Raw genomic sequence first — 15,724 nt, 5'->3', positions numbered from 1 at the left:
TACTGACATCTCTCACATAAGCTAGATACGCGTCACACCCCTTCTCAACCATTCGTTGATCTTTAAGAAATGATATAACTCTGCTGGGAGTATACTCTAAGGTACCTCTCCACTCTAATCGCGGTAAACCTGGCATAGCCAGCGTCACGGTTTTAGCGTGACAATCAAGAATAGCATAATGGGGCGACAACCATTCCATGCCCAAAATTATATCAAAGTCCACCACGCTGAGCAATAATAAATCGGCTCTGGTTTCAAAACCACTAAGAGCAATCAAACACGACCGATACACGCGGTCCACAACAAGAGAATATCCCACATGAGTAGACACATAAACAGGGGAACTCAAAGAATCCCGAGATATGCCCAAATATGGGGCAAAATAAGAGGACACATAAGAATATGTAGAGCCTGGGTCAAATAATACTAACGCATCTCTATGACAGACCGGAACAATACCTATAATGACATAATCAAAAGCGACTGCCTCTGTACGAGCAGGAAGGGCATAATCTCTGGCCTGGCCTCCCCCTCTAGGGTGACCTCTACCTCCCCGACCTCCACCTCGGGCTGGCTGAGCATGTGGGGTGGCAGTTGATGCTGTAATAATAGCCTGAGGACCCAGTAGAGCACGCGGTGGCTGAGTTGTATGTGGCGGTGCACCCTTCCTAAGTCTGGGGCAATCTCTCACCATATGGTGAGTGCTGCCACACACAAAAACAAGATCTAGGAGGGTGTGGCTGTTGTGACTGGCTCGGGCTAGGTCTGCCGGACTGACCGCTAGGAACACCCCATGCAGGAGGCACACTAGATATTAGAGGTGCATAATAAGGCTCTTGGGGCCTAGAAGGAGTTGGAACACCGCTGGCGGCTGGAAGAGCTAAGTGAACGGGGCAGCTCACATAACCCTTACCATGGTGAGCTGATGGGGGCACGAGCTCCAGAATAATGACCAGTCTCTCGAGACCTCTTGGCCTCTCTCTCCTCTCTATCTCGGACAAGCATGCCCTCCAATCTCTTAGTAATACTCACAACCTGCTGATAAGAAATATCCATCTCCAACTCCATGGCCATACTAATCCAGATGCTGGGGTGGAGTCCCTCAATAAACCGTCGAACCCTCTCTCGAACTGTGGCAACCAAGGTCGGTGCATGTCGGGCCAAATCACTGAAACAGACTGCATACTCTGATACGGTCATAGCACCCTGGTGCAGCTGCTCACAATCCGCGCACCATGAGTCCCTGAGTCTCTGAGGGACATACTCTCTCAAAAACATGTCCGAGAATTGAGTCCATGTAAGTGAAACTGCCTCATCCGGACTACTCAGCTCATAAGCATGCCACCACTGATAGGCTGCTCCTCTAAGATGGAATGTAGTAAAAGAAACCCTATTCGACTCCGCTACGCCCATAATACGGAGAATACGATGACACTCCTCCAGAAAACCATGAGCATCATCTGTAGCCAATCCACTGAAGGTAGGTGGGTGGTACTTCTTGTACCTCTCAAGTGTGAGCTGCTCCACCTCAGAAGTTGCTGCCCTAACCTTGGGCTGAGCTAGCGCTACTAGCTGCATTGGTACAATCTCTGGAACCTGATCGACCTGAACCCGCTGCTCTAGAGTACCGGCGACGGGAGTCTATGCTTCTCCCTCGGCCTGAGATGTGGCAGGAGCAAGTGGAATCAATCCAGCCTGAGCTAAGGTGTTGAACATGCTCAGAAACTGGGCTAGAGTCTCTTGGAGGGCTGGTGCAGAAACAGGTGCCTCAGGTGTCTGCCCTCCAGTTGGAGCTACTGGGGGCTCCTCTGTAGCAGCTCGTGCGGGTGCTCTGACTGCACCACATGGAGGTCCTCGGCCTCTACCCCGGCACCGGCCCCGGCCTCTCGCGGCTCTAGCAGGGGGCGCGGGTGCCTGGTCATCAGATCTACCTGCACGTGTCCTCACCATCTGTGAGAGAATAGAATACAGAAGTTCAGAATTTTTGAAGTCAACCATTTTTTTTTCGCACGACAAGGAATCAAAGTAGTGAAAATTTTCTAACAGTTCCATAGCCTCCCGAAGATAAGTACAGACATCTCCGTACTGATCTGCAAGACTCTACTAAACCGGTTTGTGACTCACGACACTCATGAACCTAGAGCTCTGATACCAACTTGTCACGACCCAATTTTCCTTTCGTGTGACGTCGTGATGGCACCTAGTCTCTACAACTAGGTAAGCCTAACATTTGCGGAATAATGAAATGAAAACATAAATTTAACCACTAACTGTAGAAATAACAACATAACTGGGTACCATGCCGCTTGGCATGTACAATAACCAACTATTCAAAAATGCACAACCAATCCCAAAATGCGGAACATTGTGAATCACAAACTACATAAGGAAAAACTAGTGTCTCTATACATCATAGTCTAACAAAAAAAAAATACGAAGATAGTGGACATGGGGAAGAGTAGAAGGGGACTCCGAGGTCTAGGGACGCGGCAGATATACCTTGAAGTCTCCAAAGTTGTCCCGGCTCACGGATAGCGCGACTGATAAGGAACACCTGGATCTGCACACGAAAAACATGTATAGAGAGTTGTATGAGTACACCACAATCGGTTCCCAGTAAGTGCCAAGCCTATCCTCGGTCGAGTAGTGATGAGGTCAGGTCATGGCCCTACTAGTATATATATATAATAATAAAGCAAGACAATAATAAAATATCGAAGTAAAATAAGGACTGGAATTTTTAACAAGAAAGTATTCTTAGAAGGTAACGGCTCAGTACACAGAAATACAATAGAGGATCTCCCGAGATACCGTCTCATAGTCCCAAACGTAAATGTGCAGGGGGATCTACCGGAATACCATTCCGTAGTCCCAAAGTAAATATGCAGAATAGGGGGGGATCTATCAGAATACTGTTCCGTAGTCCCAATGTAAATATACAAAACAGGGTGATCTACCGGAATACCATTCCGTAGTCCCAAAGTAAATATACAAAGCAGTGGGATCTACCGGAATACCGTTCCGTAGTCCTAAAGTAAATATGCAGAATAGGGGAATTTACCGAAATACCGTTCCGTAGTCCCAAAGTAAATATGCAGCTCAAATAATAAAACTCGACAATTACTACACGAAATCTTACAAATTAGACCAAGTACAAGTCAAGGAAAAACACGAAATCAACTAGGCATGCTTCATAGAGTTCAATTAAGCAGCTAAGGCACGTAGACATGCGAGATTAGACTAAGCAAGATAGCTACACATATTGGGATAGTTCAAATAAGAATGAAGACATGCTAATACTCATTTAAACGGTATAACTCAATTTAAAAGAAGAATAGATTACTACTCAGTAAAATAAGTTGGGGTTTTTACTATAATTAGCCCGTGTACGTACTCGTCACCTCACATACACGGCGCTCACATATCAAAACAGTACCAAATCCTAAGTGGATTTCCCCCACGCAAGGTTAGGCAAGCCACTTACCTCAAACCAAGCTCAATCAATCAGTAATAATGCCTTTTCCACGAATAACCGACTTCGAATGACCCAAATCTAGCAAAAACAATTACATATCATAAATACAACTATAATAAACTAATATAATTAATAAAATCAAAATTTTAATAAAAATTCAGAAATATATCCTAAAACGTTGACCTGGGCCCATGTCTCAGAATCGGGTAAAAGTCACAAAATATGAACACCCATTCACTCACGAGTCCAACCATACCAAAATTAGCCAATTCCGATCACAACTTGACCTTCAAATCCTCAATTTATGGTTTATGAAGTTTCTACAATTTTCCCAAATTTACATCTGAAAGTAATAATTAAATGATAAAATCAGTGATATGTTCATGCATATTAACCAAATCCGAGTTAGAATCACCTACCCCGAAGAATTTCTTGAAAAACCCACGAAAAGTCGTCTCAAACCGAGCTCCCAAAGTCCAAAAATAAAATAATAACCTAAACCTCGAATATATAGTACATCCTCGGAACTCCCAATGTGTGGTCCGCACAATTCCATGTGTGGCTGCATCTCCCAACTTCTGCGGTCGCACAAAAATTGTGCGGCCGCACTCTTGGTGACTGCACTGCCAGGCTTTAGTATTTTGGCCATAACTTTCTCTATAAATGTCCAAATGATGACTTATTTATATTTCTGGAAACTAGAAACAAAGGGCTACATCTTTTGTTTTTGAATCATATCACAATTCCTCATAGATCAAAAGATATAAACTTCCGAATGCGGACCAGCGAATCTGAGAGTTCATGAGTGCGGCCGCACACAAAATTGTGCGGTTCGCACACTCCTCTGCGGAATGAAGTGCGGCCGTACCAAAATTGTGCAATCCGCACAACTCCCTTGAGGTCCGCACTTCCCTTTTGCCTCAGCACTCCCAAAATGTGCGATCCGCACTTCCAAAGACCCCCAGAACAACATTAGAGTGTCGAAAAGCCCGTACTCGCTCAAAACTCACCCCGAAACTCACCCGAGGCCACCCGAAACCTCAACCAAACATACCAACCAATCCTAAAACACCATACGAACTTAGTCGAGAGCTCAAATCATATCAAACAATGCTAAAATTATGAATCATCCTCCGATTCAAACTTAAAGAACTTGAAACTTCCAAATTCGACAACCGATGCCGAAACCAACCAAAACACATCTGATTGAGCCCAAATTTTGCACACAAGTTAAAATCAACATTACGGACCTACTCTAACTTTCGAAATCATAATGCAACCCCGATATCAAAAATTCCACTACCGGTCCAAAATCCCAAAAAATTAACTTTCGCCATTTCAAACCTAATTGAGCTACAGACCACCAAAAAACAATTCGGACACGCCCCTAAGTCCAAAATCACCCGACGGAGCTAACAGAAATGGCAGAATTCCATTATGGAGCCGTCTTCACACTATTCTACCTACGGTCCAAATCTTATGGCTTAAACCTCCATTTAGGGACTAAGTGTCCCAAAATACTCCAAACACCAAAACGAAACCTACCGGTAAATCACAATAGCAGAAATAGATATGGAAGAAGTAGTTAATAGGAGATCAGGGCTATAACTCTCAAAACAACCGGTCGGGTCGTTACACTTCATTGGTATTGCAGTGCTCTCCTGGTTGATCGACTGTTGATGTTCGAATTTTGCTATGTGGCACAAGAATTATGGAAGCATTTCTCGTGGAATAATTATATACGAAGGATGCGTAAGTCATTTGAGGGGTGGATATAGGATTAGATCTAGTGATTCTTTTGTATTCTTATGGTTTGGAGGCTGGGAGTCTCAGAGGCAGATTGTTTCTTGGTTGCGGACTGCAAAGATATGGCCAAGTTAGCCAGCTGATGATATGTGTTGTGCATAAGTTCCAGTGGATCTTTGGAAGGGTTATATACTGATTTCGGAAGGATCGGAATCGATTTAGAGGCCATTGGTAGGCCTAATGTGGATGTGTATTCTACCCCCGGTCGTATTTGTTGACTCAGAACGGCTATTGTTGAGGGGTGTGCCATTCAGTTAGAGTTAAGCTTGTTCGTGTTATGAGATAATCTATGTGTTACTCTTCTCTGCTATGTTGGATTGTGATCTGTTGGTTATTTGAACACATGATGCAGTTCTATAGGACCTTGTGGCGGAATTCGAGCAAGATAGTACTTGTGATGTCGAATGGTTTTGTTTCACCTTGGTTATGGTCTTTCCTGTTGGTGGTATATTGTGCTAGCCATTCCTCCGTGGTTATGGTCATGCCTTTTGTGTGTTTGTTGTTGATTTGCGTAGGGTTGTGGATTTCTAGCATTTTGGCTCGAGGTATTTCATGTGGACCGGTATTGGATGAGGTCATGCACTGCGGCAGAGTTATATTGGGATATGATCCTTTTTGTGAGGTTCGTGTATTTTAGTGCTACTATGTGTGATGAGTTTACAGCGTGTGCTCGTGGTGGTACTTGCTGAGCTTGCGGGATGGTTCTCTCATTTGAATAATAATTTAAAATAATTTTGGTTTATAATAAATAGGGTGTATACCTTTGCTATAGGAGGTAAACTTTCCTTAAAGGAGAAATTTTCTGTAACCACCATTGTTTAGTGGCTATTAACTTCCCATAGCTACCATATACATAATTACTTCCTATAGCTACTATTCAGTTGTTACGGTAGTGTATTCGCTGTATTCGCGCTGCTGTATTCATGGATACAACAGTAAAAAGCGCCTAAAAATCAGGTGCAGTCCAGCTGTACGCGCATGTATTCACATATATTCGCGCCATGTATTCATGAATACAATAACGACAATCACCTTAAAATAGGTCTGTCTGGCTGTCTAATAACGGGAATAATATCAATTAGAATGATACACTCCTAATATAACTCAACAAAATCAATTCTAACATGCCTCATTATCAACCAAATTAATTAGAATAATTTTTCAGTTGTATATAACTGTTGTATTTATCTTTTGTATTTAGTGTGTTTCAATATTTTTTTTACTGTTGCATTTATTAGACTCAATGTTTGTATTTACTGTATTCGCTATTTTATATTTAGTGTATTCAAATGTATTTGTATTAATAGTATTTTAGTTATTCCTAATACATGTTATTACTGTTGTATTCAGTATATTTTATTGGTTATATTCACTGTATTTCTATTTGTATTCAGTGTATTTTACTGTATTTTAAAATTAAATGTATTCACTATTTGTATTCTATTCTATTTTAATATTTGTACTCAGTGTATTTCAATGTTTATATCATGTATTCATGCATATCGTATGTACAATATGCATAAATACATGTGTATTCAGTTGTATTAAAAAATACAGACCTTTTAAATACATAAATACAGGCAAACAAAATATATTTATAAAATATATAATGTGTTTGAGTGAATTTGTATAGAATAAATATATTTGTATCATTGTATTTAACTAAATAGCAAAGAAGAGAAGAAAGTTCGTCGGAGATGGCGTTTTCTGGCCAAGAAGAGAAGAAAGTTCGTCGGATCCGTACAACAAATTTATGATAAGAGTTCATCAAAATGCTAATTTTCGTTCGAAAAATTCACTCTTTTCTGTTTTCTGGCTGCCTTCCACTCTATTCTAATGTCTCGTTGGTAATCAATACTAGGGTGTGTATCTTGAGTTGCTCGAAGAGAGAAAGATTCTAATGTCTCGTCGGCCATCAATACTAGGCCATGTATCTTGAGTTGCTCGAAGAGAGAGAGAATGGAGAGAGAGAGAGAGAAAGAAGAAAAATAATGAGAAAGAATCGTGTGTTAATTGAATGAAAGAGAGAAGAAAAACATAAATAGCGTATTTCATGCCTCAATGATGTAGTTAACAAGTAAAAGTTGTGTCGCACGTTTCTAACACATCCCTAACGGTAACAAAATCCCCAATTCACATTGCTTTCTTTTCCTAAGCGCCACCCATGGAGAGGGCGTCTGGCCCTATTCTGGCGCTTCCAGAACAACCACTCGATCCCTCAGGCATAGCGTTGAAACCCCAGGATATATCCCCACCCAAAACTAACTATCTGAATGCAGTTGCTGGATCATCACCGGGCTCCAACCACTATCGATAATCTGTCAAGGCGGAGATTACAACCCATAATGGTATGCCGGTGGTCATATTTGACTTGGAGGACTACTATGGTATCATGGCAGAGGAATGCAAATATACTATCAATGACCGATTTCTAAAAACATGACCCCAAATTGAAACTATACTGGCTATAGTCAAGGAAACCATCCCAATCAAAGGCTCAATTAAAATCGGAGTCTAAGACAATAAGAATGTCTTTATTGATATTTACAACGAAGAGGACTTCAAGACGGTCTACTTTAAACATGTTATTGAAATTGATGGTCAGCCTGTGTGGTTAAGCAGATGGACTCCTGACTTCACTCCGGAGGAAGATAACCCTCTAACTTCGGTATGGGTTTTACTACCGAAACTCCCATTTTATTTACATACTTGGCATTACGTGAAACAAATACCGAGCCCTATCAGAACTCCAATGGAAATGGATGTCGCTACTAAAGGAAAAACTAGACCAAGCATGACAAAAGTTCGAATAAAAATCGACCTAACTAAACCAAGATTAAATCATGTATTTGTTGTGTCAAAGGAAATCGACTAATCCGCTCCACGGATATGAGCAAAAAATTGAGTATAAAGGAGTACCTAAATACTGTATGCATTGTAGACTACAACTTTATTCACTCAACCAATGAGACAAATGAGACATTGAAAGACAATATTGCACACCCTCAAACAAAGCAGACTAAAGAACAACTGATTCCAAAGGAGATACAAGCAGAGGATCGGCAAAGGGGCAGAGATTTTCAAAACAACAAAGATATGGACATCATCCCAAAAAGAGGAAAGAGTGCTCCTCCAAAACAAGCGTATAAACCAAATGGAGCGATCTTTGGGGTTGATAAACCTCTATCTAATGTCGGGAACGTCAAAACTACGAACTCCAATGTTATAAGGATAGAAGAACCAAACAAGAACCAAGCAAAGGAGAGTGCAAAGGATAAAAGAAAAGACACAAATATAGCATCTTGTAGTACCTCTCAAATAATAGTTCAAGATGAAGCTATCCAGAAAAACTTGAATATAGAAAGAAGCGGGATAGTTATTCCTATTGAAGATCCTAAACCTCTTGAAGTCGTCCTATTTCAAGATGATGAAAGGAGACAAGAAGAGGAGATACAATGGTGTACTCAGAAACAAAATACTACAAAGATGCAGAAACAAAGGGAGATATATCAGAATACTACCGAGAAAGAATTAGTTATTCATAGTAAGTTTGATTCTCTCAGGAAGGATGATGCCATATAGAACAAAATAGTTGTAAAGGTGTAAGAATAGAATAACAATGAGAAGAACCTGGACAAGTCTCGGAATAATAAAGAGCCTCCTGATGAGTGGGCAGATGCAGCTAGTACAGAAGAGGAGGAAACAACAGATGAAGCGTCATTAGAGGAGGAAACTACAGATGAAGAAACTGAAGTGTTGCATTAGATTGTTGGAGGAAAGAAGAAAGATATTAATGAAGTTCAAGGCCTAACTGGTATTACTAATTTAATGGAGGGAAAACCTGTTGGGGGCAAATCAAAAAGCAAAAAATAAGGAAAAGCTAGAGAATCTCCTATAATTAGGGGCCAAAAAAGAAACTCACAAACAACCCTTAATATTCTAAATCATGTTTAAGTTGCTTAACTGGAATATAAGGGGTATGAAATCCCAAGCTGCTACAGAAAGATTAATCTACATGGTTAAACTTCATAAAATCTCTTTAGTTTCTATACAGGAACCATTTATGCAAGAAACAACTATTGACTTTTATAAAACTCTACAAGAGATCTCAGATACCTTCTCAGCTAAGCTTTGATGGAAATTTAGAACCAGAGATTCACTTTGGACTGATTTTATGAAAGCCAAATACTCTCAAAGGGTCCACCCAATGGCCAGAAAATGGAACTACTCTCACTCACACAGTTGGAGAAGGATGATGAAAATCCAACGCAAAACTGACCACCTAATTCTTTGGAAGATAAACTCTGGCAACTCAAACCTTTGGTGGGATAACTGATCGGGAATGGGTAAGCTGGCTCAATTTGGAACTGCATCTACCTCATCAAAGAATCAGGTATCCTCTTATATCTCTAATGGTAACTGGAATACTCTTAAACTCTCTCAAAACCTTCCTTTACATGTTGTTCATCAAATTCAAGGAGTTGAAACTAACTCTCCCAACATAAAAGATCAACCAATATGGACTGCCTCAATAGATGGGATATTTAGTTGTAACTTATCTTGGGGAAATCTTAGAGAAATTCACAATACTTCACTGATTAATAAGATGACTTGGCATCCAAGATGCCCGTTTAAAATTTCTTTCTTCCTTTGGAGGCTACTCAGACATAAGGTCTCTGTAGATGGCAACCTAGGCAGATTTGGCACTCAATTGGCCTCCAAATGTTCATGTTGCATTAGTTCTAGTTCAGAGAGGATGAAGATCACATGTTCATCAGCAGCATGTTTGGTAAAGCGGTATGGCTCTTCTTCAACCAAATGTTTGTTATTGAAAGAGATCATAACAACATTAGGCAGATGGTCATTACTTGGTGGATGGAAAGTGGTCTAAATGCTTTACAAAAATTTTCCCTACAGATCCTACCTGGCATAATTGTTTGGCAAATTTGGAAACCCAGATGTAAGAGCAGATTTGAAGGGATTAGGATGTCCTCCAGCAGGATAATCCTTCACACTACCCAGCAACTCAATATTATTGCTCACAAATAATTCCCCGTAGTACCTCCGTTTATGAAAGGAAATCATTTCTTTGAATTAATTGATACTGCACAACCTGCAATTCATACTAATTTTGTTAAGTGGTCCTCCCCACACAATGGATGGAAATTGAACTGTGATGGATGCTCTAAAGGCAATCCAGGCCCTAGTGGAGGGGGAGGTATTACCAGGGATGATCATGGGAACTTAATTAAGGCGTATGCTATATCATTTGGCACGAATACTAATAACCTTGCTAAAGCTTTAGCACTGAAATACGGTATAAACTGGTGCATTCATAATAATATCAAAAAGTTGAGGTGGAAAGTGACTCTCTCATGCTAGTAAATTAGATTACAAACACCAATAATATTCTATATAGATTGCAAGATGTTGTTTTAGAAATCAGGAACCAAATGAATTACTTTGAAGAAGTTACTATGAAACACTGCTTCAGGGAATGCAATAAGGTAGCAGATCATTTGGCTAACTTTGGCTTGAATTGTAATGACATTACTTGGTTCGACAATTTCCACCAACTTCCCAGGGAGGTTAGAGGAGAAGTTAACATGGACAAACTCCAATTTCCTTCTCTTCGTAGCAAAACCATGAAGAAGAATTTATTTTTGAATCGACAACTTCTTATGATGTACCATTTTGACGTCCCCTAATAATATGTTAGCTTCATTCGGGAGGACTCTCACTCTGAGAATCTATTCCCACTAAAGTTTTGTGATGTAAAATAGATGTAAAGGGGGAGATTGTTCCTTCCTACTAAATATATATAGGATACCTGCTATGCAGTATCCTACTTTAGTAATGCTTTCATATTTATAAGACCTTATCCATACTCCATGCAGGTGGATAATTAATTTTTAAAAAAATGGCTCAATGGTAGTATACCATAAATACCTATTTTTCTATAAAATATAAAAGGTAGCTATAGAAAATAATAATTTAAAATAATTTTGGTTTATAATAAATAGGGTGTATACATTTGTGGAGGTAAAATTTCCTTAAACCCAATTGAAGCCCTGTTGATCTCTCTCTCTTGGTATCCCATCATCTCAACGTAAAACAATGAATCAAGCAGCGCAAAGATGTGAATTAACTCACAATTTATTAAAGCATGAGTGCAGGACATAGGCTAATCTAACACTTTATTATACTATCAAACACAAAACGAAAGTTGAGATTAAAGATAAGAATGGACCTCAATGTAGCTGGAATTCGATTGTTTCACAGCTTTGAAACTCGAAAGCTGACAGCACCGCAGACAGGGTGTCGAGCGGAATTTGGCTCGGCACAAACCGACCGTCACGAGCCAATGTCACAAATTTTTCTCGCTTTTTTAATAAAAGAGAGGAGAGGGTTTCTGCGGTGGTCATTTGTCACTTTGATGTAATGAAGCTCGATCGGTACCTGTTTGTATGGTGTTTTTTGACTTTCTGTGGTAGAGGTCAAGACGTTAATGGAAGAGATGGTGCGCAGCTATATATAGTACTGACTATGGCGTTAATGGGTTAGGTTCTGGTGCTATATATTCAGGTGTGGCTGACATGGTTCCTCTGCGTGAGTCCGTGAGGTAGAAGATGTGTATGTTTTTTCTGTGTGATTAAGTATGTGGGTGATAAAAAAATGAGTGTCAAGTGTGTGAATTTTATTATTCCCAAACCCTAAAAGCAGTTTATGAATTTTACAACTATCTCAATTTAATATACAACAATAATATTGAGTTAACGTGAACTCCCATATATTACATTACGAATCCGCAACCGGAGAGGAAGATCAAAATGAGTGCCTTGTGTGTGAAGAACCGGTGAAAATGCCAAATTAGTGAGTGCACTGTTGTATATCTGTTTACCCTTAAAATTGGATAACAATTGAACTTATAATGTGGTTCTAAAGACACGTGATTTCATTTAATACTAATTGATAAATATGAAGATTAATAATAGAAATGAACTATAAAGTAAAGCATATCAGTGTTAGAATGGAACTCAGCCCTCGAGTTTGGATACCCTCGGGCATCTTTGTTCATATTGATCCAATATTATCCTAGTCTGATTATTTTGTGGACTAATGAATTGACACCCGAATGATTCCCACAAGTGCCCTCGTGAATCTCACGTAGGATGTAGTCGATATCTCCCGGTCCCAAACATATTGCCAGTGGGCCATCAAACATCCTTCTGAACAACGTTCCATCATTGGATAAGGTGAGCCGTGCAGCTTTTGTGCATAGAACTCTCGATTCCATTGGATCCGATGGAAGTTTCCCGTTCTTGAAGTATTTTATATATTTGTTTCTCCAATCCCAGGTTAGACTCGTGGAGTTTATCTCGGCATGACCTTCTTTGATTACCTATTTCATGAGTTGTACGATAGTCCCTGAGTTGAGTTCGTTATCCACGACCGAAGAACCTAAGTTCGCAAGAGCGCCGGCCTCACTGTTCTGTTCTCGAAGCACATGTTGCAAAGTCCATTTCTTAAACCGATGTAGAGTCACTTCTAATTTATCCAAGTACCTCTGCATTCGATCTTCTCGGATTTTGAAAGTCCCGTTGACTTGATTTGCCACGAGGAGGGAATCACATTTGGCCTTGACGACCTCGGCTCCCAAGTTGTTAGCTAGTTCGAGGCCTGCAATCACAGCTTCATTATTAGTCAATTTTGTAGTTTTAATAGACTGTCTAACTATATTACCTATGGGCAATTTTAGTATGATGCCCAGTCCGTACCCCTTTGCGTTCGAGGCTCCGTCCGTAAAGAGGGTCCAGATTCCCGAAGAGGTATCCGATTTTACCAGTAATTCCTTTTCAATTTCAGGTACCAAGGCCGGTGTGAAGTCATCCACGGAGTACGCTAAGATCTGAGATTTGATAGCAGTTCGAGATCGATACTCGATGTTATACCCGCCGATCTGTATGGCCCATTTGGCTAATCGACCTGAAAGCTCAGGCTTGTGTAAAATATTTCGTAGAGGATAGTCGTCACAACATGTATCGGATGGCACTGGAAATATGGTTTTAGTTTCCTAGAGGCACTTATCGAAGCAAGCGCTAATTTTTCTAAGTGTGGATATCTAGTTTCAGCCTCACCTTAAGTTCGACTGATATAATAAATAGGGAATTGCGTACCTCATTCTTCTCGAACTAGGACTCCACTTACCATTATCTCCGAAACAGCTAGATACAGGTAGAGATGTTCGTCTGCCTTCAGGGTATGGAGCAATGGAGGGCTAGATAAATATCGTTTTAGCTCTTCCAAAGCCTGATGACATTCCGGAGTCCATGCAAAATTGCTTTTCTTTTTAAGAAGAGAGAAAAATTGGTGGCTCCTATCCGAGGATCTCGAAATGAATCGTCCCAGGGCGGCTATCCGTCCAGTTAGCCTTTGCATGGCCTTTACATTATCTACCACTGTGATGTCCTCGATTGCTTTGATTTTATCAGGGTTAATCATTATTGCTCGATTGGACACCATGAAGCCGAGAAACTTGCCCGAGCCAACCCGAAAGCACATTTTTCGGGATTGAGCTTCATATTGTACTCCCTTAGTATGTCGAAAGTTTCCTGCAAATGCTTTAAATGGTCCTCTGCTTGCAGGGATTTAACTAACATGTCATCAACATAAACTTCCATTGTTTTATCTATTTGTTTTTCGAACATTCTGTTTACTAGGCGTTGATAGGTTGCACCAGCATTTTTAGGTTGAATGGCATTACGTTATAACAGTAAGTCCCGTAGTTAGTGATAAATGAGGTCTTTTCCTGATCCTCCGGGTTCATCTGTATTTGGTTATATCCGGAATAGGCATCGAGAAAGTTGAGAGTTTCGTGGTCGGCCATGGCATCGATCATACAATCGATATTAGGCAAAGGAAAAGAATCCTTAGGGCATGCTTTATTCAGGTCTTTATCATCTATTCACATTCTAAGTTTGTTCCCCTTTTTAGGGACTACTACCACATTTGCTAGCCATTCGGGGTATTTTACTTCTCGAATGGATCCTATTTTAAGAAGTTTGGTTACCTCGTCCTTGATGAAGGCATGTTTGATCTCGGACTGGGGCCTTCTTTTTTGTTTTACCGGGTGGAACTTTGGGTCCAAGCTTAGCTTATGAATGGTGATTCCCGGGGGGATCCCTGTCATGTCAAGATGGGACCAAGTGAAACAGTCTATGTTAGCTATAAGAAATTTAATAAGCTTTTTCCTGAACTCGGGATCTAACCCCGTGCCCAGGTATACCTTTCGTTCGGGCAGATGTTCGATCAGTATGACTTGCTCCAGTTCTTCGACCGTAGATTGTGTAGCGTCGAAATCATCGGGGACCATGAAGTATCGAGGGATCCCATGTTCATCATCTTCGTCAATCTTCCGATTCTTTAATTGGGTCGGAGCTGACGTTTGTGATTGCTATTTGGTATTCCGTTCCTCCTTCGAACCCGATCCTTTTGCCGTTGATAGTGAAGATATTGGAGTTGCTTCTTCGACAGAAAACATTTCTCTTACGGCCGGTTGTTCTCCGTAAACTGTTTTGACTCCTTCCGATATTGGAAATTTCAGAACCCGATGGAGGGTCGAAGGTACAACTCTCATATTGTGGATCCATGACCTTCCAAAAAGGGTGTTGTATCTCATATCGCCTTTAATTACATGAAACTTCATTTCTTGGATTGTTCCGGCCACGTTTATTGGTAGAATTATCTTGCCTTTGGTAGTTTCAAATGACATATTGAATCCGTTTAGAACCAGGTTTGCGGGTACGACCTGGTCCTGTAGACCGAGTTGTTCTATGACCTTCGATCTAATAATGTTGGCCGAGCTACCTGAATCAATTAACACACGCTTAACTTTAGTTTTATTCATAAGTACAGATATTACTAGTGCATAGTTGTGAGGTTTCATGACTCCTTCTACATCTTCATCATTAAAGGACAGGGATCCCATGGACCCTGGGCTCGAGATCGATTTTCTCTTATAACTGACACCTTAGTGCGTTCAAGCACCAACCCCTGAGGGATATCAATGCCACCGATGATCATGAGGATGATGTGTTGTGGCTCTTCCTATTCATTTTGCCTACCAAAATCCTTGTTTTTGAAATGGTTTTTGGCCTTGTCGCTTAAACTTTCTCGAATATGCCCTTTATTGAATAACCGGGCTACCTCTTCTCTTAGTTTCCTGAAATCTTCCGTTTTGTGGCCATGAGTGTCGTGATATTCGCACATTTGATTGGGATTCCTCTGGGCAGGATCTGTCTACATAGGTCGAGGCCATTTAGTATCTTTGATACGTCCGATAGTCGACACGATAGCGGGTGCAGCAATGCTGAAGTTGTACTCCGATAACCGAGGTGCTTCCCTAGGTCCAGTATGCCTGTCGAACCCATTCCTGTTCATCAG

At 40.7% G+C, this 15,724-nt stretch overlaps 1 long non-coding RNA gene across 1 annotated transcript; it reads right to left on the bottom strand.

The window, feature by feature from the left end:
* Positions 1-2,279: 2,279 nt before the first annotated feature.
* Positions 2,280-11,987, bottom strand: LOC142175461 (uncharacterized). Its single transcript, XR_012704522.1, has 2 exons — positions 11,532-11,987; positions 2,280-2,560 (listed from the first exon to the last, which is right to left on the bottom strand). It is a non-coding gene; the product is annotated as an uncharacterized LOC142175461 (long non-coding RNA).
* Positions 11,988-15,724: the final 3,737 nt, after the last annotated feature.

This window comes from Nicotiana tabacum, chromosome 21 (genome assembly GCF_000715075.1).
Source record: "Nicotiana tabacum cultivar K326 chromosome 21, ASM71507v2, whole genome shotgun sequence".
NCBI classification, from domain to species: Eukaryota; Viridiplantae; Streptophyta; class Magnoliopsida; order Solanales; family Solanaceae; genus Nicotiana; species Nicotiana tabacum.
This window is presented reverse-complemented; position numbering and strand designations above follow the sequence as displayed.